The sequence below is a fragment of the Oncorhynchus keta genome, unplaced genomic scaffold (genome assembly GCF_023373465.1).
Source record: "Oncorhynchus keta strain PuntledgeMale-10-30-2019 unplaced genomic scaffold, Oket_V2 Un_contig_7992_pilon_pilon, whole genome shotgun sequence".
Lineage (NCBI taxonomy): Eukaryota > Metazoa > Chordata > Actinopteri > Salmoniformes > Salmonidae > Oncorhynchus > Oncorhynchus keta.
This window is the reverse complement of record NW_026289796.1, coordinates 9,091-32,008: the sequence shown is the minus strand read 5'-3', so window position 1 is coordinate 32,008 and position 22,918 is coordinate 9,091. Positions and strand designations below refer to the sequence as shown.

At 45.4% G+C, this 22,918-nt stretch overlaps 1 long non-coding RNA gene and 1 pseudogene across 11 annotated transcripts; one reads left to right on the top strand and one right to left on the bottom strand.

Annotated features, from left to right (window-relative positions):
- The first annotated feature begins 2,486 nt into the window (after window positions 1-2,486).
- LOC127926639 (uncharacterized) lies at window positions 2,487-4,025 on the top strand. 11 transcript variants are annotated; one of them, XR_008124736.1, is made up of 5 exons: window positions 2,487-2,930; window positions 2,986-3,181; window positions 3,373-3,512; window positions 3,679-3,762; window positions 3,870-4,025. It is a non-coding gene; the product is annotated as an uncharacterized LOC127926639 (long non-coding RNA). The 11 variants fall into 11 exon arrangements; XR_008124741.1 differs by lacking the exon at window positions 2,487-2,930 and having other exon boundaries at window positions 2,958-3,181; window positions 3,735-3,762; XR_008124743.1 differs by lacking the exon at window positions 2,487-2,930 and having other exon boundaries at window positions 2,958-3,181; window positions 3,707-3,762; window positions 3,898-4,025.
- Window positions 4,026-4,258: 233 nt separating this feature from the next.
- LOC127926638 (FERM, ARHGEF and pleckstrin domain-containing protein 2-like) lies at window positions 4,259-22,513 on the bottom strand (annotated as a pseudogene).
- Between the last annotated feature and the right edge of the window lie 405 nt (window positions 22,514-22,918).

Genomic DNA, 22,918 nt, shown 5'->3' with positions numbered 1-22,918 from the left:
AGAGGGTGCCCGTTTGGGACTCAAAACTCTACGTCGGTTCAACAGGACTTTATTTACCATGGCACCTACTCAATTGTTTCTCCACACTGTTTCCTACTCCGACCCGAGCAGAAACCCAACACATAACTGCGGCTTGGATGTCAACGCCACAATACGTCACTGAACTGGACCCAATGGCTACAGCTGTATAGCCGTTCATTCATCAAATTATATTATAATATTATAGAAGAAAAATAAAAGAAAAAAAAAATAACTGCTAAGATGAATCTCAAAATGGCAGGTTATATAAAAAGTGACAAGATTAAGGACCAAAGTGATGGATGTCCCTTGTTTCCTGCGGCTGTTAGTGTTATTGTCTTGAAGTGCCTCAGACGCAGCTACAGGAAGTCATTATAGACTGTGTATAAAATCTCACGCAACAGGTTTATAGTAAACGATCAGATGAAAGTAACAGATACAAGGAGTTTTTTTTTTTTTTTTTAAATCACTTCCTGTACAATGATATGGTGACACTGTTAAGAACTTCATTGATTCCCCATGATTTCCACTGAAGGAATATAAACCAGGTTAGGTATAAATGCTTCTTACTGTTTACCGAGGGCTTCTACCTTCGCTTATAGTACATTTAAAAAGACATCTAAAAACAGTTGGTAATCTATTGGCATACAAGCTACTGTTATTACTGAAGGAGAAACGTGATATTTTGTTACATGGGTTTGTTAACAGTACATTCACGTTGTTGGCTGTGGTGTGCAGAACACACTGCCTCAGCAGAACACACTGCCTCAGCAGAACACACTGCCTCAGCAGAACACACTGCCTCAGCAGAACACACTGCCTCAGCAGAACACACTGCCTCAGCAGAACACTGCCTCAGCAGAACACTGCCTCAGCAGAACACACTGCCTCAGCAGAACACCTGCCTCAGCAGAACACTGCCTCAGCAGAACACTGCCTGCATTCTGTTTAACTGAAATCTACACCGACTCAAAATCTACAATGTGCTTGTGTCCCCGTTTCAGTCGTCTACGTCTTTTCTTAATAAATCTCAACAGGACGTTAAAAATAAAACCTCTGCGCTATGACGGCCTAGGAAGTGGGTTAACTGCCTTGTTCAGGGGCAGAACGACAGAACGATGTAGCCTAATACTGTTAACCCAGTACCTTACATGAACCCCCAGTTACTCCGTTACTCACTAACGGACAGGAAAGTCCAGGTTATTATGGACCAGCAGATGTCTCAATGGAACAAAATCTTCCAAGACAGTAGTAGCATGATATAAAGGCTCTATAAAACACATTGTAGTGCCTTTATAGGAGGGCTTTGGTCAAAAGTAGTGCACTATGTAGGGATTAGGGTGTCATTTGGGATGCAAACGATTTTGAATTTCTATCTTTAGCAGCAGTGTGCTATATATCTGTACGTTATAACAGTCCCAGAGGCCTGTATAACCTCTGACAGAGAATGCACTGACATACTACTGGACTGTGTTACGCCAATGAAGGATTTACGAGACTGTGTTACACTAATGAAGGAACAGCATCGATTTCATTACTACCCCTGAGATCTGAGTGGTATGACACAAATAATAATCTCTGATTCACAAAAAGCATGAGAATCACATGTTGTTTCCTACTATTTAAAAAAAAAAAATTTTAGTAAAATACTATACTTTAAATTATGAAAAGTGCTGTTAAAATTTTAAATCTAATTTACTTTCAGGGGTGTTAGATTTAGACAAAGAACACATATATTAAAATCACAGAGACGGCTACAGTCTGAATCCCCTGAATCAAAATCGTTTATATTTAAAATGATATATTTAAATCAAAGCTGGATTAAGTCTAAACCTGCATCCATGCATTGAACCTCAACAACGGTGAACTAATATATTCTTCAGAATGACAGACTATCAATACTAATCATCTGGGAGAAATATGCTCCTCCCAACATTCACGTCGCAATACATTTTTGTGTCTTATTCTGAATAAGCAACACACATGGTCTTGAAAACCATAAAAATATTTTCCTTTAAAAAAGTAAAAATATTAAGGATTTGAATGCAAAGTGCCTAACACTATAGAGCTGAGACATAAAGGCTAAATGCTAAGTGCCTAACACTACAGAGCTGAGACATAAAGGCTAAATGCAAAGTGCCTAACACTATAGAGCTGTGACATAAAGGCTAAATGCTAAGTGCCTAGCACTATAGAGCTGTGACATAAGGCTAAATGCTAGGTGCCTAGCACTACAGAGCTGAGACATAAAGGCTAAATGCTAAGTGCCTAGCACTATAGAGCTGTGACATAAAGGCTAAATGCTAAGTGCCTAGCACTACAGAGCTGAGACATAAAGGCTAAATGCTAAGTGCCTGGCACTACAGAGCTGAGACATAGAGGCTAAAATGCTAAGTGCCTAGCACTACAGAGCGGAGACATAAAAGGTTAAATGCAACGCACAGTCAAAGACTGTGTAGCGTAGTGGTACGGAAGAGCGGACAAAAGAATAGAGTCGCCATAATGGTACCGACAGATTCAAAACCACAAACAACTTTAGAGCAATTGCTGTATGCCAGGGGGATATAACAGCAACCATATCTCATCAAATAACTCTCCAGTTATAAAGTAAAGCCACATAGGCAAGCAATATTATATTCGTTCTATCCCTGCACTCGACCACTTAGGACTTCAGTATTGTGCTCTTACTGTTACTGAGCCGTGCGATGCAACGTGAGCTGATGGCTGTAATGCCAGACCACTGTTATGAGGCATAAAAAGAGTCTTAAAATATCTTGTTTCAATAACACAAGCATGGCCAGCACCCAAAAGCAGAGCTAGAGGGAGAACAGTCATTAGTAGGTAGGATGTCTGGGTAAGTGCTACAATTGATCTGTTTAAAAAGGTCCAATGTGACTGGCTGGCTAGTAAAGGTCAATGTGACTGGCTGGCTAGTAAAGGTCAAATGTGACTGGCTGGCTAGTAAAGGTCAAATGTGACTGGCTGGCTAGTAAAGGTCAAATGTGACTGGCTGGCTAGTAAAGGTCAAATGTGACTGGCTGGCTAGTAAAGGTCAAATGTGACTGGCTGGCTAGTAAAGGTCAAATGTGACTGGCTGGCTAGTAAAGGTCCAACGTGACTGGCTGGCTAGTAAAGGTCAAACGTGACTGGCTGGCTAGTAAAGGTCAAATGTGACTGGCTGGCTAGTAAAGGTCAAATGTGACTGGCTGGCTAGTAAAGGTCAAATGTGACTGGCTGGCTAAAGGTCAAATGACTGGCTGGTTAGTAAGGTCAAACGTGACTGGCTGGCTAGTAAAGGTCAAACGTGACTGGCTGGTTAGTAAAGGTCAAAACGTGACTGGCTGGCTAGTAAAGGTCAAACGTGACTGGCTGGCTAGTAAAGGTCAAACGTGACTGGCTGGCTAGTAAAGGTCAAACGTGACTGGCTGGCTAGTAAAGGTCAAACGTGACTGGCTGGCTAGTAAAGGTCAAACGTGACTGGCTGGCTAGTAAAGGTCCAACGTGACTGGCTGGCTGGTAAAGGTCCAACGTGACTGGCTGGCTAGTAAAGGTCAACGTGACTGGCTGGCTAGTAAAGGTCCAACGTGACTGGCTGGCTAGTAAAGGTCCAACGTGACTGGCTGGCTAGTAAAGGTCAAACGTGACTGGCTGGCTAGTAAGGTCAAACGTGACTGGCTGGCTAGTAAAGGTCAAATGTGACTGGCTGGCTAGTAAAGGTCAAATGTGACTGGCTGGCTAGTAAAGGTCAAATGTGACTGGCTGGCTAGTAAGGTCAAATGTGACTGGCTGGCTAGTAAGGTCCAATGTGACTGGCTGGCTAGTAAGGTCAATGTGACTGGCTGGCTAGTAAGGTCAAATGTGACTGGCTGGCTAGTAAAGGTCAAATGTGACTGGCTGGCTAGTAAAGGTCAAATGTGACTGGCTGGCTAGTAAAGGTCAAATGTGACTGGCTGGCTAGTAAAGGTCAAATGTGACTGGCTGGCTAGTAAAGGTCAAATGTGACTGGCTGGCTAAATGTGACTGGCTGGCTAGTAAGGTCAAATGTGACTGGCTGGCTAGTAACGGTCAAATGTGACTGGCTGGTTAATAAAAATATATCACATGAGTCAGAAGTGGTGCCGTTCCCCACTCACAAAAATTAAAGATTCAAATCTGATTCAAAATGTTCCGCGAATATTCAAATCGTCGCCAAAACCACAATAATATTGTGTAACGTTAGCTAAGTAAGTAGAGTGACTGCCTACATGCTAATGTGGGGGTCCACCAGAGGACTCCCCAGGGCTAGGGCCTGCAGGTCATGACACTGCAGAAGGAACCCCTCCACCCCGCCTGGCCCTCCGGCTAGGGTTATAGAACAGATTCTGCTCAGGGGCAGGCCGCTGTCTGAACCCCAGTCTGAGTCAGAATCGTCGCTGCCGTTAGCCGACCCCTCCGTGGTCGTAGGAGGATGCTGAGGTGCTCCAGTTGCTCCAATGGGTCGCTGAACTGCACCGCCCGAGGCGTCTCCGAGCGGACTGGAGTACGCCGGGAAGTTAACCATGGAGCTAGCCTCAGACTGATTGTCAGAGCCCGGGAGGCGGAGGGAGGAGGAGAAGTCTGGCCCGTCGAGCCAGAGACCGGGGGAGTCACCTGCGGAACTAAGCCCCAGGTTGTCAAGGGAACTACACTCTGACCTGTTGTTAACCAGAGAGCTGGTTTCGGAGCGACCAACAACGCTGTGGTCAGAGAAGAGGTTAGTGTTGCTGTTCAGGTCCTCCAGACCCAGACTGACACCCCTGGTTTTAGTGAGGTCCCCACCACCACCACCACCCTCTGTATAACCACCCTCCCCATAACAGCCATACTGACCCCACTTCTCCTCATAGCCGTAATAGGCCTCGGCCCCACCACCGTAGAACGACATCTCAGTGGGGTCGTCATCTATGAACTCCTCTGTGACATGGAGCTGGGTGTTAGCCAATGGGAACAGGGGCTTCTGCCTGGCTCGGAGAAGCTCCGCCTCAAACACATCAGCTGAGAGGAACACTCTCGTCTCCCCCCTCCCCCTCCCTGCACCTCGATCCCCATCCCCCCACCCTGCTCACTATCCTCATTGCCATTTTGGGAGGGCTGCTGCTGCGGATGGGAAGCTCTACTCTCTACACACACAGACGAGGGGTTGCAGTCTCCTGCCGTCGGGGAACTTGGGGCACCTTGTGAGAAGGCGTGGTGACATGGGGGATGTCGGTGGCCTTGTGGGGGTCCTCCTTCGCTGGGGGCTGGAGGGCCTGGCCAGCTGTGGGGGCAGGAGCTGGGTCTGTTGCTGCTGGGAAGGAGCTGTGTGGACTGGGCCTGTCTCTGGGGAGGAGGCTGTGTAGACTGGGCCTGGCTCTGTGTAGACTGGGCCTGGCTCTGTGGAGGAGGCTGTGGAGACTGGGCCTGGGGGCTCCAGCCGTGTGGGGGGAGCTGAAGACTTGTATGGAGTGGAAGGACCCCGTCGCAGAGGATGGGGAACCTGGCGCCCGCAGGCTGTCATTGAACGAGAAAGTCTGAAATTACATGAAAGAAAGAGTAAAGATGGGGAGAGAGGGTTCCATTAGTCTCCAACGACTCTGCACCTCCTTCCTAAAATGCTTTAGCCTGTCGGAAAGACCCCCCACTGACCCGGTCGGAAAGACTCCCCCACTGACCCGGTCGGAAAGACTCCCCCCACTGACCCGGTCGGAAAGACTCCCCCACTGACCCGGTGGAAAGACTCCCCCACTGACCCGGTCGGAAAGACTCCCCCCACTGACCGGTCGGAAAGACCCCCCACTGACCCTGACTTAAAGACCACTCACTGACCCTGACGTAAAGACCACTCACTGACCCTGACGTAAAGACAACTCACTGACCCTGACGTAAAGACCACTCACTGACCCTGACGTAAAGACCACTCACTGACCCTGACGTAAAGACCCCCCACTGACCCTGACGTAAAGACCACTCACTGACCCTGACGTAAAGACCACTCACTGACCCTGACGTAAAGACCACTCACTGACCCTGACGTAAAGACCACTCACTGACCCTGACGTAAGACCACTCACTGACCCTGACGTAAAAGACCACTCACTGACCCTGACTTAAAGACCACTCACTGACCCTGACGTAAAGACCACTCACTGACCCTGACGTAAAGACCACTCACTGACCCTGACGTAAAGACCACTCACTGACCCTGACGTAAAGACCACTCACTGACCCTGACTTAAAGACCACTCACTGACCCTGACTTAAAGACCACTCACTGACCCTGACGTAAAGACCACTCACTGACCCTGACGTAAAGACCCCCCACTGACCCTGACGTAAAGACCCCCCACTGACCCTGACTTAAAGACCACTCACTGACCTGACGTAAAGACCACTCACTGACCCTGACGTAAAGACCACTCACTGACCCTGACGTAAAGACCACTCACTGACCCTGACGTAAGACCACTCACTGACCCTGACGTAAAGACTCCCCACTGACCCTGGTGGAAAGACCCCCCCCACTGACCCGGTCGGAAAGACCCCCCCCACTGACCCTGACATAAAGACCCCCCACTGACCCTGACATAAAGACCCCCCACTGACCCTGACGTAGACCCCCACTGACCCTGACGTAGACCCCCCACTGACCCTGACGTAAAGACCACTCACTGACCCTGACGTAAAGACCACTCACTGACCCTGACGTAAAGACCACTCACTGACCCTGACGTAAAAGACCACTCACTGACCCTGGACGTAAAGACCACTCACTGACCCTGACGTAAAGACCACTCACTGACCCTGACGTAAAGACCCCCCCACTGACCCTGACGTAAAGACCACTCACTGACCCTGACGTAAAGACCACTCACTGACCCTGACGTAAAGACCACTCACTGACCCTGACGTAAAGACCACTCACTGACCCTGACGTAAAGACCACTCACTGACCCTGACGTAAAGACCACTCACTGACCCTGACGTAAAGACCACTCACTGACCCTGACGTAAAGACCACTCACTGACCCTGACGTAAAGACCACTCACTGACCCTGACGTAAAGACCACTCACTGACCCTGACGTAAAGACCACTCACTGACCCTGACGTAAAGACCACTCACTGACCCTGACGTAAAGACCACTCACTGACCCTGACGTAAAGACCACTCACTGACCCTGACGTAAAGACCACTCACTGACCCTGACGTAAAGACCACTCACTGACCCTGACGTAAAGACCACTCACTGACCCTGACGTAAAGACCACTCACCGACCCTGACGTAAAGACCACTCACTGACCCTGACGTAAAGACCCCCCCACTGACCCTGACGTAAAGACCACTCACTGACCCTGACGTAAAGACCACTCACTGACCCTGACGTAAAGACCACTCACTGACCCTGACGTAAAGACCACTCACTGACCCTGACGTAAAGACCACTCACTGACCCTGACGTAAAGACCACTCACTGACCCGGTCAGAAAGATGCATTAGTCTTGGTAATCCCACTGACCTGTTTTGGCACATCAGGGGCCAGGGAGCGAGCCGACATCCTCACCTTACTGTTCCTCCTGACAGAGAGACAGGAAACCACATGAGAGTTAAACAGAGGTCAAAGACACAGAGAGACCAGAGACAGAGAGAGTCACACCCTCTGATATGGTGTCCTCCTTGCTCCGCTGTCCTTTACATATTCCACTAGTTGCTTCTGGGTCCTCCCACTAAACCAGAAAGAGTCACAACACCATCAAACAACAGCACGAGCCATAGAGTCTCCTATGGGTTCAAGCTGTACACTACATGGTTACACTTCACATCAGTGTACATTTTACCTCAACTTTTAACAAAATCTACCTCCGTATGATTCAGCAGAAAGCAGAGATACCTGTATCTGAACGACGATCCCCTACTAAAGAGAATGGCTTTGGACTTGGGCTGCGGCTGATCAAGAGGCGGAAGAACGAGTGATGTTCCACACAATTCTTCCAGAAGATCTTACACTGGTCCCGACTGACCATCTGAAACTCCAGGGTATCCTGATGAGGCCCCTGCAATTCAAATATGGCCTTTCATTTTTAAAATTAAATACGAAAATATCGAACAATATGTACATGTCTTCCCATAAGATAGTTTGAAAGCAGGAATTAAAAAAAAAAAAAAAAAAAAAAAAAAAGTTATTCCCAAAGTGGTCCAATATAATATTACTGGAATGCTAATGTTTACACTCATGAATGTAAATTGAATGAATTGCTGTAAAGATATACGGTGTATTTGGAAAGTATACACAAACTCCTTTAACTTTTCCCACATTTTGTTACATTACAAGTCTTATTCTAAACTGGATTAAAAGGAATAAAAATCCTCAATCTACACACAATACCCTATAAATGACCAAATGAAAACAGTTTTTTTATATATATATATATACATGTTTGCAAATGTATTAAAATATATATTTTTAAAACATTTATTTATATGACTATTCAGACCCTTCACTATGGGACTTGAAATTGAGCTTGGGTGTATCCGGTTTCCATGAATCATCCTTGAGATGTTTCTTCGACTTGATTGGAGTCTACCTGGTGGTAAATTCAATTGATTGGACATGATTTGGAAAGGCAAACACCTGTCTATATCATGTCCCATAGCAAAAATCAAGCCATGAGGTCGAAGAATTGTCCGTAGAGCTCCGAGATAGGATTGTGTCGAGGCACAGCTCTGGGGAAGGGTACCAAAACATTTCTGCAGCATTGAAGGTGCCATTAACACAGTAGCCTCCATCATTCTCAAATGGAGAAGTTTGGAATCACCAACACTCTTCCTAGAGCTGGCCACCCAGCCAAACTGAGCAATAGGGGGAGAAGGGCCTTGGTCAGGAGGTGACCAAGAAACTGATGGTCACTGACAGAGCGCCAGAGTTCCTCTGAGGAGATGAACATTCCAGAAGGACAACCATCTCTGCAGCACTCCACCAATCAGGCCTTTAGTCAGGATAGAGGGAAAGATGAAGAGCAAAGTACAGAGGAATCCTTGACAAAAATCTTCTCCAGAGCGATCAGGACAGACTGGGGTGAAGGTTCACCTTCCAAAATGACAACAACCCAAAGCACACAGCCAAGACAATGCAAGTCTCAATGTCCTTGAGTGGCCCTGCCAGAGACCAGACTTGAACCAGTTCTAACATCTCTGGAGAGACGCTCCCCATCCAACCGGAGAGCTTGAGAGGAGCTGCAGAGAAGGGGGAAAACTCCCCAAATACAGATGTGTCAAGCTTGTAGCATCATACCCAAGACGACTCAAGGCTGTAATATCATCGCCAAAAGGTGCTTCAAGAAAGTACTGAGTAAAGGGTCTGAATACTTATGTAAATGTGATATTTGTAAAGAAATTCTAAAAACCAGTTTTTACTTAGTCATTGTGGGGGTATTGTGTGTAGATGGATAAAAAAATGTTTAAAAAAATTCCACTCATCAATTTTAGAATAAGGCTGTAACGTAACAAAATGTGGAAAAAAGTCAAGGGGTCTGAATACTTTCCGAATGCACCGTATATGGTTCAAACTTGGCACAGACCTTGAGGATAAAAACACAGATCCCTTTACATAGATTTGTAAAGACAGATTTCTACTTTTTTCTTGTACAGGGTAGAGAACAACGCTCTGGATGACACCCAATTAGCCAATTTGTGTTGAATCTGCAGATGCTACATCAATCTTTGGACTTATGAATTAATGATACAAGTAAATGCCAACATTAAACATGATTAAAACTATAATGTTGATATCATACCTGTACATAGCCACCTATAATTTAGCCCAAACAACTACCTCTTTCCCAACTGTATTTCATTGATTTATTTATTTTGCTCCTTTGCACCCCATTATTTTTATTTCTACTTTGCACATTCTTCCACTGCAAAACTACCATTCCAGTGTTTTACTTGCTATATTGTATTTACTTTGCCACCATGGCCTTTATGTTGCCTTTACCTCCCTTCTCACCTCATTTGCTCACATCGTATATAGGCTTGTTTCTACTGTATTATTGACTGTATGTTTGTTTTACTCCATGTGTAACTCTGTGTCGTTGTTTGTGTCGAACTGCTTTGCTTTATCTTGGCCAGGTCGCAAGTGTAAATGAGAACTTGTTCTCAACTTGCCTACCTGGTTAAATAAAGGTGAAATAAATAAATCATGGATGGTCAATGTTTTCATCCAAAGCTTGGTCTATAAATTGGAGACTGGTTACATTTCTCATCCCTCAGTTTTTACCAAAACAGGGACAAGCGAGAACACTTCATTTTTTTCAATTGCTGATTGCCTCCAATGCTTTGATGACAGAAATACAGTACTCACATGAACCTCTGGGTATAGCTTGATCAGGAAGCGTTTCCTCTTGAAGCTCAGTTTTCGGATCTTGGACCAATTGAAGGTGTTTATTTTGGTGTTACCCTGGGAGAAAATGAGACCGAAGACAAAACATCTGAAACCTGTGGGATGCGGCCTCGGGTGCATTCTCAGAGGTGGAGCGAGGTGTGTGTGTGTGTGTGTGTCAGCAGTAGAACTACAAGTCACCTGGAAGACCTGCAGGCCTATGTGAGCCACGGCCAGGTTGATCTTCGTTCCCTCGCGGTCGGCTGCTGGGTGGAAACGGACGCCGTACATCTCCAGTTTACGGGCGATCTCCAGAACCTGAAAGTCTGAGTCGGCTGGAGTCTGCCCGCTGGGGGGGGGGGGAGACACAAGGGAAGTTCAGTTCCGTTTCACTTCAGGTCAGTGGAAGTTTGACTTTGCAAACAAGAATGTCTATTCGTCAGTTCCATCTCTGGCTCACTTTATTGGTCTAATTTATGAATTTGTCTCATATGAGCGAGGATGTGGATAAACTGAATATTAACAGTCTACTTGGTATTACAACCTATAGAAAGATCAGAGAGAACGGCTGGCTGGCTGGCTGTTGAACTTACAAAATGGCTGACGTGTGTCAACATGAGTTGTGGTGATTCTCCTGAGACGAAGAGTGACTCTAGCAATAAAAATAAATACAATGACTATAAATCCCCAAAGCTCCCCTCCACAGACCTAACCTCTTACAAGGACTTAAATGAAAACATGTCAAAATGTTTGACTAACAGCCATGTTGGAGAAGAGGAAAGCCATCCAATCGCCAATCATCTCAATGTTTTCTAGTAGAGCGCACGCGTGTGTGTACAAACTAATCATGATGCTTTCGTCTTTGGTTAGTAGGGTGGCAGTATGCCAGATCATCACCCAGCATTCTAATTTTGTTCATCCTTTAAGCTGTGAAATCTCCTTATGCCCTCCTCCTGCCCCTGCCCTCCTCTCCCCTCCTGGCTGTCTGGCTAATCAAATAGCCTGGCCTGACACGAGGGGGATTAGATCAGGGTGCTAGGGAGGAGGCTAGGAGCCATGCAAAGCCATAGTCTAAGTCCCAAATGGCACCCTATTCCCAGTATAGTCCACTACTTTTGACCAGGGCCCTTAAGCCCTATTTAAGGAATAGAATGCCATATGGGACACAGCCAAGCGTCCTCTCCAACAGCCAGAGGGGGAGATAACCCACCACCCTGCCTGCCAACCTAGGAGCTGCTACATCAATAGCTATGTTTCCATTAACTTGTCCACTGATTTTGTTGTCTACATGTAGAATGTTTCCGTCTCACGGTCTTGCGTCAATAGCCTGCTAGGGGCGAGTTTCCGTCTCACGGTCTTGCGTCAATAGCCTGCTAGGGCGAGTTTCCGTCTCACGGTCTTGCGTCAATAGCCTGCTAGGGCGAGTTTCCGTCTCACGGTCTTGCGTCAATAGCCTGCTGTTTGCGAGTTTCCGTCTCACGGTCTTGCGTCAATAGCCTGCTAGGGCGTAGTTCCGTCTCACGGTCTTGCGTCAATAGCCTGCTAGGCGAGTTTCCGTCTCACGGCCTTGCGTCGATAGCCTGCTAGAGCGAGTTTCCGTCTCACGGCCTTGCGTCAATAGCCTGCTAGGGCGAGTTTCCGTCTCACGGCCTTGCGTCAATAGCCTGCTAGGGCGAGTTTCCGTCTCACGGCCTTGCGTCAATAGCCTGCTAGGGCGAGTTTCCATCTCACGGCCTTGCGTCAATAGCCTGCTAGGGCGAGTTTCCGTCTCACGGTCTTGCGTCAATAGCCTGCTAGGGCGAGTTTTCCCGCTCTCACGGTCTTGCGTCGATAAAAACAGCATGACGTAACAATTCCACACCTAATTACATGGATTTTAAATAAATTAATACATTGAAGACAGCCTGTATGCCCTCCCCACCTATCAGTTACATTAATAAAATGGAGACAGGTGGGGAGGGCATACAGGCTGTCTCCATTTTATTAATGTAACAGATAGGTGGGGAGGGCATACAGGCTGTCTCCAATGTATTAATGTAACTGATAGGTGGGGAGGGCATACAGGCTGTCTCCATTTTATTAATGTAACAGATAGCCTGTATGCCCTCCCCACCTATCAGTTACATTAATAAAATGGAGACAGGTGGGGAGGGCATACAGGCTGTCTCCATTTTATTAATGTAACAGATAGGTGGGGAGGGCATACAGGCTATCTGTTACATTAATAAAATGGAGACAGCCTGTATGCCCTCCCCACCTATCAGTTACATTAATACATTGGAGACAGCCTGTATGCCCTCCCCACCTATCTGTTACATTAATAAAGTGGAGACAGCCTGTATGCCCTCCCCACCTATCAGTTACATTAATAAAGTGGAGACAGCCTGTATGCCCTCCCCACCTATCTGTTACATTAATAAAATGGAGACAGCCTGTATGCCCTCCCCACCTATCAGTTACATTAATAAAGTGGAGACAGCCTGTATGCCCTCCCCACCTATCAGTTACATTAACAAAATGGAGACAGCCTGTATGCCCTCCCCACCTATCAGTTACATTAATAAAGTGGAGACAGCCTGTATGCCCTCCCCACCTATCAGTTACATTAATAAAATGGAGACAGCCTGTATGCCTCCCCACCTATCAGTTACATTAATAAAATGGAGACAGTCTGTATGCCCTCCCCACTATCTGTTTCATGTCTCAAACAGCCGGCGAAAGTCAGCATGGGATAGAATGCAAGAAATGGTTGGCCAAGTTTTAATAATTGTCATGTGCCAACGTATCACCACAACCTGGGACATGGTGAAGATTTGGATGGTGAAACTTGCATTCCAGGCCAACCAGAAAAGCAAGTCGAAGAAATTCAAGCATTTTAGAAAGTCAGGATGATCCTTGTCGTGCAAATAAACATTTTTTTTAAATTGTGGAAAATGTTTTGTTTAGCAAGAAGTACCCTATTTGGAATTAAGTTTAGTGGAGTGCTATAGTGTTATAATTGTGAAGAAGTTAGACACCCATTGGTCACAACATTTTTGTTGATCTTTAAAAAAATCTATATATCCTATACATCTGTCCATTGCATATGATGCAAATATTTCTTCTGCAACATTGCTTTTGGGGAATAAACCTGGGTCAATGGAAACCTGCCTATTGTCACTCTGAGGAGAGAAGAGGAGAGGCAGTGTGCATTCCAAATGCACTCCTATTTCCTTTATAGTGCACTACTTCTAACCAGGGCCCAGAGGGACCACAGTCTATAGAAAAGGAGTGGAAAGCCACTAGACGCTCAAGGAAGGGTGTTTGAACAGGCAGGCTGAAAATGTGGGAAAGGGTAGTGAGCTAGAACACCCAGATTAGCACGAAGAGCCCTTTGAATTCTGAACAGCTGCCAGACTCAACTCCTCCCAGAGACACAGTCACATTTAGTTGTCTATTGACTACGTTTTATGTGCGATTTTTAAAAAAGCGTCTATGTCAGCAGAAATATCTGAGATAATGTTCCTTTTTAGGTAAAAAGTTAACACAGGTTTATGGATATCCAAATAAACGTTGTTTGTAATCTTATTATCAAGCTATTCAAAACAATTTCGTGCTGCCTGAACCACTTGTAAAACAAACTAAAAACTAAAAAAAGAGTATGTCCAAGATGACTCCGGGACATTAGCTTCAAACAACGTTCAGTGCTGGAGGTGAAGCAGACGATCTGAAACAGCTAAAAAAAATGCATCTTGGGTCCAGCTTCATAAGGTGCCATATGAGTCTGCGTCCCATATAGCACCTTATTCCCTATATAGTGCACTAGTTTTGACAAGGGGACTGCAGGACAACAAACACCCGGAGCCACGGCCGGAATTCCCCAGGGCAGCTGTTTAGGCCCCTCGCTTTTTTTTTTTACTACAGACATGCCATTGACTGAGTAAAGCCAGAGTGTCTATGTATGTGGATCAAATCAAATCAAATTTATTTATATAACCCTTCGTACATCAGCTGATATCTCAAAGTGCTGTACAGAAACCCAGCCTAAAACCCCAAACAGCAAACAATGCAGGTGTAAAATAACGGATGACTCAACACTTAACAGCACTATCAACAAGGCAGGTCCTACTACAGGCCCTAGTTTTATCACACCTGGACTACTGTTCAGTTGTGTGGTCAGGTGCCACAAAAAAAGGACTAAGGAAAATTGCAATTGGATCAGAACAGGGCAGCACGGCTGGTCCTTGGACATACAGAGAGCTAATATTAATAATATGCATGTCAATCTCTCCTGGCTGAAAGTGGAGGAGAGATTGACTTCGTCACTACTTGTATTTACAAGAGGTTGACAAGTTGAATGCACCGAGCTGTCCATTTAAACTATTGGCACACAGTTTTGACACCCATGCATTACCCCACAAGATATGCCACCAGAGGTCTCTTCACAGTCCCCAAGTACAGAACAGACTATGGGAGGTGCACAGAACTACATAGAACTCTATTCCACATCAAGTAACTGACACAAGCAGTATAATTACATTAAAAAAAAAACAGATTTTTAAAAATACCTTATGGAACAGCGGGGGACTGTGAAGCAACACAAACATTTGGCAAAGACACGTGCACACACGATAACATACGAATGGATTTAGTACTGTAGATGTGGTAGTGATGAGTAGGGGCCTGAGGGCACACAGTGTGTTGTGACATCTGTGTATGTATTGTAATGTTTTAAACATTTATAAACTGCCTTACATTTTGCAGGACCACATGAAGAATAGCTGCTGCTTTGGCAGGAACTAATGGGGATCCATAATAAATACAAATACCCTGCTATCATCCAGAAGGCGAGGTCAGTACAGGTGCATAAAAGCTGGGACCGAGAGAGAGAAAAAAACAGCCCAAGGCCAGCAGCCTGTTAAATAGCCATCACTAGGCAGCTTCCACCCAGTTATGTAACACTGCACCTTAGAGGCTGCTGCCCTATATACATGGAACGCCGGCCACTCCAATAACGGGAACGCCGGCCACTCCAATAACGGGAACGCCGGCCACTCCAATAACGGGAACGCCGGCCACTCCAATAACGGGAACGCCGGCCACTCCAATAACGGGAACGCCGGCCACTCCAATAACGGGAACGCCGGCCACTCCAATAACAGGAACGCCGGCCACTCCAATAACGGGCCACGCCTCCAATAATGTTTACATAATTTGCCTTACTCATATGTATATAGTGTATTCTATTCTACTGTATTCTAGTCAATGCCACTCCTGTATTACTCATCCTAATATTTATATATTCCTTAATTCCATTCTTATGCTTTTAGGTTTGTGTTTATTGTTGAGAATTGCTAGATATTACTACACTGTTGGAGCTAGAAACACAAGCATTTCGCTACACCCACAATAACATCTGCTAAACATGTGATCTGATGAGGGTGTCATTCAGGACACAGGCGGATAAGACACTGGCTGAGGTTACTGGGGAGTACTGGCATGTACCTGTTAGAGAAACATGTAACTCATGACGTAGAGAGACGAAGACGTTTTTATACTCCTCCTTCCAAGGAGGAAATTCATGTTGTGAAGTGTTGAAGTTAAACAAAAAAGGACCTTTCATGTCCTCTCAAAACATTGGAAAAATGTGACAAGAAATATATATCTGTCGTCAGCACAACGTGGAAATCGCACTGCCAATAGCAAGGAGCGAAATGAACATGGACTGAGTATGCAGTACAGAGTACTAGTCCCAGATCTGTTTGTGTCATCTTGCCAACTCCTATAATCATTGTCATGCAGATAGACAAAGGAGTTGGTTTTAACAGTAGAAATAGGTCTGGGACCAGGCTAGGACAGAGTTAGTTTCACTGGGTGTGAGGAGAGGACAGAAGGACGTAGCGCTCACAGGTGTCTGTAGTGCAGTTCCATGATCCTCTCCTGTATCCTCTCCTGATTGGGCAGCAGCTTGTTCAGCTTCAGGAAGTCCCTGTCCGCCAGGTCGTCATAGTCCCCTATCTCAGCTGTGATTGGAGGCGAGGGAGGGGCGGCGGGGCAGTGTTATAAATGCAGCAACATAGCACCATGTTAATAATGCTACTAAAATTTAAAAAGAAGGACATCAAAATCAGATTTATCCATCGTCAATATAAATGTGTATTAGATGCAGCTAGAACAGTTGTTTATTTGATAACACTTTATAGAAAGGGTAGCCTTTAGGGACAGACTTCATAACACAGTCATAATCAGTACATACTGTACACGCTCTTCAAAATAAAGCGTAATCGTTTATCTACGACACTAGACGGAAAAAAGAGCCTGTATCATCAGACATACATTGAAGGAGATGTGAGGCCAGCAGGAAGCTGTGTTTTCTGTACAGCTCAACTTGCCCTCGAGCAGGTCTCGCTTCATCTGCAGGGAGAACAGGTACCTGGGGGAAACACACACACAGGGTTTTAGTTTACGCTGCTTTTTCAATATGGACACCGGTGTGTTACACTGAAGTATACACCCTGGTGTACTAGAGAAATCGTGTTTCCATGTCTAGGGCCAACCGGTAGTTGGGAAGGAAAAAGGGGCAGGACTTTAGAGAAACAGGGGCAGGACTTTAGAGAAACAGGGGCAGGACTTTAGAGAAACAGGGGCAAGACTTTAGAGAAACAGGGGCAAGACTTTAGAGAAACAGGGGCAAGACTTTAGAGAAACAGGGGCAAGACTTTAGAGAAACAGGGGCAAGACTTTAGAGAAACAGGGGCAAGACTTTAGAGAAACAGGGGCAAGACTTTAGAGAAACAGGGGCAAGACTTTAGAGAAACAGGGGCAAGACTTTAGAGAAACAGGGGCAAGACTTTAGAGAAACAGGGGCAAGACTTTAGAGAAACAGGGGCAAGACTTTAGAGAAACAGGGGCAAGACTTTAGAGAAACAGGGGCAAGACTTTAGAGAAACAGGGGCAAGACTTTAGAGAAACAGGGGCAAGACTTTAGAGAAACAGGGGCAAGACTTTAGAGAAACAGGGGCAAGACTTTAGAGAAACAGGGGCAGGACTTTAGAGAAACAGGGGCAGGACTTTAGAGAAACAGGGGCAGGACTTTAGAGAAACAGGGGCAGGACTTTAGAGAAACAGGGGCAGGACTTTAGAGAAACAGGGGCAGGACTTTAGGGGGCAGGACTTTAGAGAAACAGGGGCAGGACTTTAGAGAAACAGGGCAGGACTTTAGAAACAGGGGCAGGACTTTAGAGAAACAGGGGCAGGACTTTGGAAACAGGGGCAGGACTTTAGAGAAAACAGGGGCAGGACTTTAGAGAAACAGGGCAGGACTTTAGAGAAACAGGGGCAGGACTTTAGAGAAACAGGGGCAGGACTTTAGAGAAACAGGGGCAGGACTTTAGAGAAACAGGGGGCAGGACTTTAGAGAAACAGGGGCAGGACTTTAGAGAAACAGGGGCAGGACTTTAGAGAAACAGGGGCAGGACTTTAGAGAAACAGGGGCAGGACTTTAGAGAAACAGGGGCAGGACTTTAGAGAAACAGGGGCAGGACTTTAGAGAAACAGGGGCAGGACTTTAGAGAAACAGGGGCAGGACTTTAGAGAAACAGGGCAGGACTTTAGAGAAACAGGGGCAAGACTTTAGAGAAACAGGGCAAGACTTTAGAGAAACAGGGGACTTTAGAGAAACAGGGGGCAAGACTTTAGAGAAACAGGGCAAGACTTTAGAGAAACAGGGCAAGACTTTAGAGAAACAGGGCAAGACTTTAGAGAAACAGGGCAAGACTTTAGAGAAACAGGGGCAAGACTTTAGAGAAACAGGGGGACTTTAGAGAAACAGGGGCAAGACTTTAGAGAAACAGGGGCAAGACTTTAGAGAAACAGGGGCAAGACTTTAGAGAAACAGGGGCAAGACTTTAGAGAAACAGGGGCAAGACTTTAGAGAAACAGGGGCAAGACTTTAGAGAAACAGGGGCAGGACTTTAGAGAAACAGTTACAGTGCATTAGAGGAAAATAGTGAAGGGGTCTGAATACTTTCCCAAATGCACGTGTGTAAACACAGGTCAGGACTTTAGTTTATAGTATACATCTGGTCATCGGCCTCTATAATAATAACCATAACACCCGGTTAAGCTCGTCAACGTCATCAGCTTTTTGCAAAAATAACGACTGAACAATTAAAAGCTTATGACAGCTGTCCTGTGCATGTTTATTGCGACTACGGCACAGAGGATGTCTCAAATGGCACCCTATTCCCCATATAGTGCACTACTTTTGACCCAAATGGCACCCTATTCCCCAGATAGTGCACTACTTTTTGACCCAAATGGCACCCTATTCCCCATATAGTGCACTACTTTTGACCCAAATTGCACCCTATTCCCCATATAGTGCACTACTTTTGACCCAAATTGCACCCTATTCCCCATATAGTGCACTACTTTTGACCCAAATGGCACCCTATTCCCCATATAGTGCACTACTTTTGACCCAAATTGCACCCTACCACAAGTAGAACACTAAATAAAGGTGGCATTGGAGACACAGAGAGAGCGTGAGGGACAATCAGACCTAGTGTACTCTTCCTGCAGCTGACCAGGGTCAGGGGGAAAGAACTTCACGGACAGCCTGAAGAGGGTGTTCATGGGTCCTGAAACAAACAAACAGACGTTAAAAACTACACCTCACAATAAGTCCAGTTCTGTTTGAAATGCACCATGTCTGTGTGAACTTACTCTTCACTTGTTTTACAACAAGCTTTGTGGGTTCCAACCAAACCTGGAAAAAAATAAAAAATAAATTACCGATGAGCCTTAATTATCATTTTAAAAAAAAGGAATGCTTGAGAGCTTAGGAAACATAGTCCTTCCTCTCTGCCCTGTTTGTGGCCTAGTGGGTCCAAGAGAAAGTACTGTCCAAACAGTCATAATTCAGGCGTGATGGGACCACAGCCATGTAGATGGCTGCCTTGGTGACAGTGGTGGATGCTGTGAGTGACAGTTGAGGGGCGGGGTTCGGGAGTATTTGAGGGTTGGCTCCACAGCCACATTGCGGAGGCCCCCACCCCTCTCCCTTCATCACATCTGGGGCCTGACGGAGAGAGGAATGCTCCTTCTATTCCTACACAGTTCACACCTCTATAGCAGTCCTCAGCTCCTCTCTATATGAAAGAACACAGGACAGCAGGAGTCCAGTGTCGTTAAGACAACAGCCACCCGGCATAACCTTTGACCTTAGGTGAGGAAAGGACATCAAGATCACTTTCAAATTGTGGAAGGTCAAAACCAGGGATGGGCGACTGGCAGCCCCCTTTTTGTGTATGCACAAACTCCGTCGGGGTCTCAACTTATTGTTGAGAGTTAGAATAGTGGAACACACAAGGTACAATTCAAAAATAAAATGTGGTTGTGCATCAGCAGTATGTCGTTATGTCACAGAGTCACTTAACTAGCACATTGTCAGCACATTTTTTTATAATTGGTAAATGAGTCCAGCGGCCAGCTATCTAAATTTGTAGTAAGCATGCTCAAATTACCAACCAGGGTGGGGCCCGTTGCAAACATTTGCCTCCACCCTAGAGCAAAATTGCAAGAAATGTGCTTTAAAACTTAAATAGTTTCACTTCACGGTCACGGGGGGGGCTGTTAGATTGAAGTTGGCTGTTAGATTGCCTTAACTGTGATCCGACTGAACCGCAGACCTCCCCTGGACAGACCACAGGATGGATCCAGTGAACCTCGCAGGCATCTGAAAACGTCCCCGAGTCTGTCCTCTTTGAACAAGGCATCCCAACGGTCTCCCATGAGTACGAGATGCCTTTTCATACATCCTAACGGTCTCCCATGTGTCCGAGATGCCTTTTCATACATCCTAACGGTCTCCCATGTGTCCGAGATGCCTTTTCATACATCCTAACAGTCTCCCATGTGTCCGAGATGCCTTTTCATACATCCTAACAGTCTCCCATGTGTCCGAGATGCCTTTTCATACATCCTAACAGTCTCCCATGTGTCCGAGATTCCTTTTCATACATCCTAACAGTCTCCCATGTGTCCGAGATGCCTTTTCATACATCCTAACAGTCTCCCATGTGTCCGAGATGCCTTTTCATACATCCTAACAGTCTCCCATGTGTCCGAGATTCCTTTTCATACATCCTAACAGTCTCCCATGTGTCCGAGATGCCTTTTCATACATCCTAACAGTCTCCCATGTGTCCGAGATTCCTTTTCATACATATTAATTAAGAAAGGATTTTTTTTACACCACATCCGGGCCATTTTTATGTACAGTACCAGTCAAAGGTTAAAGGTTAGGACACACCTACTCATTCAAGTTTTATTTTTTCTATATTGTATAATAACGGTGAAGACATCAAAACTATGAAATAAAACATATGGAATCATGTAGTAACCAAAACCGTTTTAAATCTAAATATATTTTATTATTTGAGATTCCTCAAAGTAGCCACCCTTTTCCTTGATGACAGCTTTGCAAACTCTTGGCATTCTCTCAACCAGCTTCACCTGGAATGCTTATCCAACAGTCTTGAAGGAGTTGTCACATATGCTGAGCACTTGTTGGCTGTTTTTCCTTCACTGCGGTCAGACTCATCCCAAACCATCTCAATTGAGTTAAGGTCGGGTGACTGGAGGCCAGGTCATCTGATGCAGCACTAAAACTCTCCTTCTTGGTCAAGTAGCCCTTACACAGCCTGGATGTGTGTTGGGTCATTGTCCTGTTGAAAAACAAATGATAGTCCCACTAAGCGCAAACCAGATGGGATGGTGTATCGCTGCAGAATGCTGTTGTAGCCATGCTAGTTAAGTGTGCCTTGAATTCTAAATAAATCACAGACAGTGTCACCAGCAAAGCACCATCACACCACCTCCTCCTCCATGCTTCACAGTGGGAACCACACATGCGGAGATCATCCGTTCACCAACTCTGCGTCTCACAAAGACACTGCGGTTGGAACCAAAAATCTCACATTTGGACTAGACCAAAAGGACACATTTCCACCGGTCTCATGTACAGTGCTCGTGTTTCTTGGCACAAGCAAGTCTCTTCTTCTTATTGGTGTCCTTTAGTAGTGGTTTCTTTGCAGCAATTCGACCACGAAGGCCTGATTCACGCAGTCTCCTCTGTACCGTTGATGTTGAGATGTGTCTGTTACTCGGAATAACTTATTTGGGCTGCAATTTCTGAGGCTGGTAACTCTAATGAACGTATCGTCTGCAGCAGAGGTAACTCTGGGTCTTCCTTTCCTGTGGCAGTCCTCATGAGAGCCAATTTCATCATAGCGCTGGATGGTTTTTGCGACTGCACTTGAAGAAACATTCACGGTTCTAGAAATGTTCCCCAATGACTGACTTTCATGTCTTAAAGTAATGATGCACTGTCGTTTCTCTTTGAATATTTGAGCTGTTCTTGCCATAATATGGACTTGGTTTTTTTACCAAACAGGGCCATCTTCTGTGTACCACCCTACCTTGTCACAACACAACTGATTGGCTCAAATGCATTAAGAAGGAAAGAAATTTCCCAAATTAACAAGGCATTCCAGGTGACTACCTCATGAAGCTGCTTGAGAGAAAGTTTTCCACACTTTTGGCTGTCATCTAGGCAAAGGGTTGCTACTATATTTTGATTTGTTTAACACTTTGGTTACTACATGACTCCATGTGTATTATTTCATAGTTTGATGTCTTCACTATTATTCTACGATGTATAAAATAGTCAAAAATATATTTTTTAAACCTGGAATGAGTAGGTGTGTACAAACTTGACTAGTACTGTATGTTTCAACAACATCAGTTCTTAACATTTTATTTGGGTGCTTTACAAACAAATTCAAACCAATACTTGCAGAGCAAGGAGATGCCATGTGTCTGAAGTCTAGAGAGCAGCTGAGAAAATACTGACTTGTAAAACTCCCAGGATCCCTCTAGGACTTTCCCTTCTGTAGAGAATCATCAAAACAGCTTATTTCCCAGTGATCTCATTCATCAAGTTCAAGAACAAGGCAGAGTTAGTGGAGTACCTACCCAGCTCATTTGCATGTTCTGGAACTCTAGGCCAGTAATCGCTCTCCATTAGGTTGCTCCTCCGGGAACACATCAGAGAGAAGAGTCTGTCCGTCCGCTCTGGACTACAGGAGACAACAGAGACAGAGAGAACATCACCACTTTCTGTGAGAACAAAGATTTTATGACATGAACAATGCAGACTATCCCCATCTAGATTTACAGCACCTTGTCTGAACACAAATACTAGTCAATTGTTCACAAGTCAGTGATTAAAAAAGAAATACAATGTCTAGTGGTTCTCCAATAACTAACATAACACACAAGTCAATCAAGGTAATTTATTCGCAGTCTGAATATGACAAAGGGAGTCATTCAGGTTACATAACGTAATTTGCATTTGAGTCATAATCTGTTATAAGGATTGAGAACAGTTGAGGTGAGAGTCAGTCGGACAGCAGTACCAGTGGCCTGACAGCAGTACCAGTGGCCTGACAGCAGTACCAGTGACCTGGCTGTCTGTCTGACAG